Here is a 5,392-nt window from a genome sequence, read left to right as displayed (position 1 = left end):
GATACTTTTTGTCTGGTCCTGGGCTTTTCCTATGCTGAAGCACTGGAAACTTTTAAACTCACCAATAAGTCCTCAGTGCATGCTAACTCCAAGACCTACACCTTGCTTGCCATACATGAGCCCTCTCCTACAGTTCCAACATGTTGTTGCCTGGTCCCCAGGTGCAATCCCCTGAGGCCATGTGTCAAGGCGTGCTGTAGTTTCCTCTCTGGCACCTGTGACTACTGAATTCTGTTTTGTGGCCTTCCTGCGTGAGTCTCATTTCCATCTGCTGTACATGAGAGACCATTCTATGACACACATGGACCTTCTTCTGGTCAAAATTAAGACAAGCATTTCATGGCCCACCCAGGATTAAAAAAAATTTATCTTGAAGAACTTTAGTTAGATCATCCTCTTTTAGGTTTGTCACATGTGTCACCAATCCATGCCATTTCACCAATGTAGGTCCCTGTCCAGGTATGGACCAGTATTTGGTGAATATTTCAAAACACATTTTGAGCACACAGCATAAGATTTTGAGTTTTAAAGTAAACTTCCACCCTTTTTTCTACTAATGGACTCATTAAAATGTAAAATAATATGTAAAATATGTAAATCATATGTGAAATGTAAAATCTAGAACATTTCCAGAATGTTACAAAAACATTCATCAGGCCATTCTATTTCTGCCCTCAAGGGAGGCACCTCACTGCCAGTGCTCCCAGTTCCCCACATTTTTAAATCCCAAGATGCTCCAGAATGGATGTTTCTAAAAGAGTCTGTCTTCACTGATGGCAACACCAAAAATAAACCCAATCACACGGCTAAAAATTTTTATTACATCAAAGATGGTTCTTAGTGCAAAGCAGGAAGTATAAATTTATGCCTATTATAAAAAATAAAGATATAGCACAATATATCCCTGTATTTTCCAGATATTTTACTTTTTATATTTTATATCCCATTATCCCTCAAAACAGCAGAGGTTTGAGGATTTGTATTCATTTCTTTATTTTTCAGTTTCAAGAAAAACAGACTTTCCTTTAAAGCTGGGGGTCCCCTCCAGTTTGAGAGAAAATTAAATTCCAGGTTCTCCTCTCCTACGCACCATTGTACACACACACACACACACACACACACACGTTTTTTTTCCTTATTTGATAAAGACCGCAATCTTACTAATAGCTCTAAACATTTCAATGTTTCATAAACTCTAGATGAAATTACCAAAATCCTTTTTAAAATTTTTACCTGTATTAAGAGAGAGACAGAAAGAGCAAGACAGAGAGAGAGAGGTTTAAACTTAATACTTAAGTTTCAAAATATAAATAAAATATGAACTATAAATAGCATTTGAAGGAAATGTGGATGGAAAAATTTTCCATAAACCAAATAGTAAGAATATTTGTTTTGTCATTAAAACAAAATAAATACAACTGGCGTTAATGAAAGTCCATCATAAATTCGACAGAATTGATGTCGAGAGCTTTCTTTTGTCTATATACTTAATGTCTCATCAAGTATAAAAACCAAAATGTCAGACTACAAGTTTTCTTCTATGTTTGTTTAAGAAGCTGAATGGTTGGATGCAATTTGATATATAGTCCTATTTTTCTTCCTCTCCCTTCTACTCATCATATTTTGTCAATTTGATTTAAACACCAAAAGCAATGACATTCTGTAATGTCAGCTCTCCACTTAGAAAGAATACCTGCATTGGCCTTTCTATCAAGTCACTGGAGACACAAATCTCATTGTCTATAAATGACACAAATTATATACCGCTGTGGCTTTTCTTTTTTTTCTGAGAGTAATTTTTTCAACAACCTTGTGTCCTCAAAAAGTTTTTTTTAAAAAACAAAACTGAAAAGTACAATGTATTACCCTCACAATGGTTTTCAGATGATACATTATTCCTTCTGTCCATTAAATTTAGCAGAAAATCCAAATCCATTTGACTCCGCCATAATAATAATACTAATAGTAGTAGTAGATATTTTTTGTTGAGCGCTTATTCTCTGGCAGGTCTTGTGTCAAGCGTTTTAAATGTATAATCTCATTTTAAAATCCCAACAATCCAAAATTAGTGAAGAAGTTTTTGGTTGCAATTAGTGAAAATACAGATCAAATATTTTATGTTAAAAAAAACCAAAACTGGCTCATACGCTTGGACGTCCCTGGGACAGCTGGTTAAATACATGGCTGTATCTACAGGCTCAACAATGTCATCAGGACACTTTCTTTCTCTCTGCTCTACTTCCCTCTAAGTTGCTTCATCCATAGACTATCCTCATATTATTATGAGGTGAAGGCCATCAGTTCCATGCTTACCTCCTATCAAGGTAACAACCCTAGAGGATTTCCCCCAACAACCTCAGTAAAAGTCCCAGAATGGATTCTTATTGACCTTGTGCAGGCCACATGCTCACCTCTGAAACAATCATTGAGGCCAGGATTCTCTTAGTACCAGGCATGGGTCACCCACCTATCCTTATGTCTGGGAAGTGGGGTCAGTCTTACCTGAACTATGTGGACGAAACTAAAGAAGCAGCAATTCCCCAAAGGAAAATCTCAATATTATTACCAAAAGAAGGAGGAAGGAATGAAAGAAAAGAACACCAGTAGATAATCTCATACACTGTATAGAGAAGATATTGTTATAACTCCAATTTCATGTAAGAGGAAACTGAGGCCGAGAGAGATGAAGAGACTTGATAAAAAAACTCATAGGTGGTTCATGGCAAAGCTGGAATTCAGACTGTCAGTTTGAACTTTGAGACACTGCACTATTCAGCCTTCCTGACAGTAACAACCTTAGTTGATGGTGTATAATGGTATTTGAGGGCTCTTCATGGCCAACTTGCCTCACTGCCTCACAGAGAAAGTTAGCAGGATGGTGAATATGTAATAAGTCCCCTTTTCTGTAATCTTGATGAAAATTTAAAAAAACAAAAACCAAGAAGTGATAAATTCTGTATTGGATTACGGTCCATTTTTCCCAAGAGCATCTTCAACAACACATCGGGGATGTGATTTGCCCCTGATTATAATATAAACATGAAACAACATTTCCCAAGCGTTTGGGGTTCCTTAATTGTGACTGTTTTATCCATGAATACATCAAAACATTTTGATCTCATATTTCTCTCAGTTTTCTGGACTATGTTCTTCCCAACCTCCTCCCACCTTCACAATGGTATGGAAGTTAGAAGCCATGAACAACACTGTCAACCATCTTGACCTAGTTGACATTTATTGAACACTCCACCTAAAAACAGAAAAAGGCACATTGTTTCTAAGTGCTCATTAAATATTCAGCAAGATAGACCATATGCTGGGTTATAGTACAAAATTTAACAACAGAATAAAACGAAGGAGTAAATGAATAAGAAAAACTGTGGTATATTCATCCATTGCAATAAAACACAGTGACAAAAAAAATAACAAATTACTGCTATGTGCAACAACAGATAAAATCCGACAGACATGTTGACTAGATGAAGTCAGACACAATATACTTCATACAGTATTATTCTCATTAAATGAAGTCCAAGAATGGGCAAATCTTATCTCTGGCAATAACAGAATACTGGTTACACATGTTAACTGGGAAAGGGTAGGAGGGAATCTTTTTGTGTGCTAGAAAATTTCCCTAACTTGATCTCAGAGGAGGTTATGTAAGGGTATGTCCAGATGTAAAAATTCATCGTGCTGTACACTTAAAATTAGTACACATTATGCACCACTGTATTATATGTGTGTATATGTGAGAAAAAAGTAAAAACTGTTCATAATTGTCATTTTCAAAGGTACTTCACCTTTTACCTACTGGCCCTCTGAACGAATGGTACCTTCCTGCTTCTCACCCGGAAAAGTCCTCTCTCCAGGGTCCCCAGCACTTGGACAGATCAGACTGGGTTTGCACATTCTGTACCCTGGTCCTAGAGAAAGATACCTGATATGCAAGACAGGACAAACCATGAAACAGAAGCCAAACTAGAGACTTCAACAGTTCTAAAGATGGGGAAATGTTATGAGGAGCAAAGAAATTATTTCTCAAAAGATCATGGTAAAATTTTTTCAAATGTCTAACTATATGAATACCAACTTTCTCTGCTCCCTAAGGGTATCTTTGATTACTGAAATCCGTGTGTCGGTTTATACACGCATTTAAGAAAACCTGGGCTTTTCTCTGTAGAGGAAATAACGACAGCTGTGGACGGATAACAAATACAAGGGGGAGCCACTGAACAACAGGGTCACTAGGTAGAGCCGTCTGTGTTTGCACACGGAACCCCTCCCCTGAGACACCGAGAGCGTCACAGAAACCGGAAGCGGAAGTGTGTCCCCTGGGTAGCTTCGGTTGGCTGCGCTGTGAGGTAGTTTTAACGTCTGTCGCCAGTCGGCTTGATTCACTACCAGGTGACCCCGCAGGCTCCTCTCCTGAGGTCTAAGGGCGCTTCTCCCGCTCTCCTGCGCACTCCTGCTCTCTCCGCCCTCCCAGAGCCGCGGGACTCCCTCTAGCCGGAGGGGCCGTCGCCGCTGCTGGCTGTTTTCGCTTTGCTGCTTCCTCCGAGATCCCGGCTCACCCGGCCGCGGCTGCTTTCCGGACGGCCGGGTAGGTGGGGTGGACCTGTGTCTTCTTGGTGCATTAACAGGTAAAATCGTATAAGTCTTCGCTAAGTAAAAGTGTGGTTCTCAGACTGGCAGTGTCAGCTTCACCCGGGTGTTTGTGAAAAATGCGGAGTCACGGGCCTCATGTATGCCCTGGGCAGTCTCAGCCTAAATGCCCTGCTCCCACTGCCTCTTATCTGCTGCTCACCGTGCCCCCCCCCCTTCGTTTTCTTTTTTTTTAAGAATCCAGATTCAGGCAGACTCTTTGGCCTCATCTGCCACATCGCTAGAGCTGTGATGTCCACGAGACAGATGTTGCTATTTCAATTAATTAAAACTAAAAGGAAAAATTCAGTTCTTTAGTTGCACTAGTTATATGTTCGGTGTTAAATAGGCACATGGGGCTAGTGGCTATCATATTGGACCATGCAGAAACAGAACCTATCTTCACAGAAAGTTCCATTGGATAGTGTTGCTCAAGAGTATATACAGATGTGATAATCGGTGTGTGTCCTCAATGATCAGTGTCATAGGCCAGAAGGAACAAGAAAACAAATTACATGATGTCTGTCCATAGATTTACAGTCTAGCATGCGAGACATTTTCAAATAAATAGTGAAAACCAGGGACATTTGATACCTGTAATAAAAGGACCTGGTGGTACACTGGCTTAAGAGCTCAGCTGCTAACCAAAAAGTTGGCAGTTCAGATCCAGCAGCTGCTCCTTAGAAACCCTATGGAGAAGTTCTGCTCTGTCCTGTTGAGTCGCTATGAGTCGGAATCAACTCGACGGCAA

The sequence above is a fragment of the Trichechus manatus genome, unplaced genomic scaffold, assembly GCF_000243295.1.
Source record: "Trichechus manatus latirostris isolate Lorelei unplaced genomic scaffold, TriManLat1.0 scaffold00057, whole genome shotgun sequence".
NCBI lineage: Eukaryota > Metazoa > Chordata > Mammalia > Sirenia > Trichechidae > Trichechus > Trichechus manatus.
Note: the sequence above shows the minus strand (reverse complement) of the source record.